Source organism: Myotis brandtii, unplaced genomic scaffold (assembly GCF_000412655.1).
Source record: "Myotis brandtii unplaced genomic scaffold, ASM41265v1 scaffold980, whole genome shotgun sequence".
Classification (NCBI taxonomy): domain Eukaryota; kingdom Metazoa; phylum Chordata; class Mammalia; order Chiroptera; family Vespertilionidae; genus Myotis; species Myotis brandtii.
Genome location: NW_005372075.1, coordinates 161,268 through 162,912, shown reverse-complemented (window position 1 = coordinate 162,912; position 1,645 = coordinate 161,268). Strand labels below are relative to the sequence as shown.

General features: G+C 47.1%; 1 non-coding gene across 1 annotated transcript; it reads left to right on the top strand.

Annotated features, from left to right (window-relative positions):
- The first annotated feature begins 451 nt into the window (after positions 1–451).
- TRNAA-AGC lies at positions 452–523 on the top strand. The gene has a single exon. It is a non-coding gene; the product is annotated as a tRNA-Ala (tRNA).
- The last annotated feature ends 1,122 nt before the right edge of the window (positions 524–1,645 follow it).

Genomic DNA, 1,645 nt, shown 5'->3' with positions numbered 1-1,645 from the left:
TCGCCCGGACCTCGCCGGGACCTGACCCTGACCTCGCTCGGGGCCTTGCTGGCCAGCGGTCTTCGCCCCGCGGGGTGTCTGCCCTCGAGGGACGCGCCCCCTCTTCTCCGCGACCCGCAGCCACAGCCCTGCTCTGTCCCTCATCTCCCCGCGCTGCTTCGGGAACCGCAGGCCCTGGTTTTGAACCCCCTCATCACACAGCGTGACTTCCTCGCAGTCCCTGGAGCAGCCGGGGAGAGAGAAGAGAGAGACACGAGAGAAAATTCGTCGTCTCGGCCCCTCGAGGGCGGCGGGGAGCGCCCGCAGGACCCCTGTGGGGACCGCAGGGCCGGGGGCAGGCTGTCGGTGGGTAGGGATTGCAGACAGCGGACTCCGAGTGCACTTGGTTCCAGGTCTTAAATGGTTGTTTCATTCCTGCGTTTATCCCCAAGAGCAGCGCAGTTTGCCGCAAGGGGGTGTAGCTCAGTGGTAGAGCGCGTGCTTAGCATGCACGAGGCCCCGGGTTCAATCCCCGGCACCTCCATGTTGAGAGTTCGGTTCCTTTTAAAAATATTTCATAGTTTTTTTTTGCTCAAAAAAGAAACCCTTGGGCTTGTCCACACCCGGTGTGTCTGCGGAAGCGAAAGCATAAGGCGAATGAAGAGTAGGCTCGAGATTCTGAAACACAAGCTCATCACCAAACTGACTTTTGGTTCCATTTTCCGTTATTTTAAAAAATCAGGAAAGAAAAGATAAGGATGGAAAGATTTAACAAAAGAAAAACTTTTCAAAATCCAGATTTTAAAATTAGTTCTACTTTTGAAAACGCATTATTTCCTGAGTTTGCCTCAATTGACCCTTGTTTTTACAGGCATAGATCATAGGCATGTATCATAGAATTGTACACTTAAATCCTATATAATCTTATTAACCAATGTCAAGCCAATAAATTCAATAACAAAGCCCATGGATTCTCAGTGTGTCTCAGTTGCTTGTTGTTTCTGAGCCATGTTGATCGTGATCACAGCAGGTTGAGCAAGAAGAAAAGCTGAACCTTCCAAATTGTGAAACAGAAATTTACTTTCATTAATGAATGTGCAGAAGCCACACTTCCACCGAAATTGAGAAGTATATTCGGTTGAAGATCTCTAAGATTAATTTCTGGTGTTGTTCTGACTTTAACTAGAGAATTGAATAACCAGACAACTTAAACCAGCGGTTCTCAACCTGTGGGTCTCGACCCTTTCACAGGGGTCGCCTAAGACCATCGGAAAACACATATATAATTACATATTGTTTTGTGATTAATCACTATGCTTTAATTATGTTCAATTTGTAACAATGAAATTGGGGGTCACCACAACATGAGGAACTGTATTAAAGGGTCGCGGCGTTAGGAAGGTTGAGAACCACTGAAACAGAAATAATTTTACCCAGGACAGATACGCCATCTGTCAGAGTGGAATTTCCCACACCTCTGGTTAATGTGAACCTGGGACCTACAGTGGGCAGCACAGGAGAATTTCTGGGCAATGCAGAATATCAGCTCCTTCCCAGACCTACTAAACTAGCCAGCATTTCGGCAGGATCTCAAAGTGATTTCTTTGCATATTAATGTTTTAGAAGCATTGGTCTGAATGCTGTGAACTGAATCAAGAAGTGATAT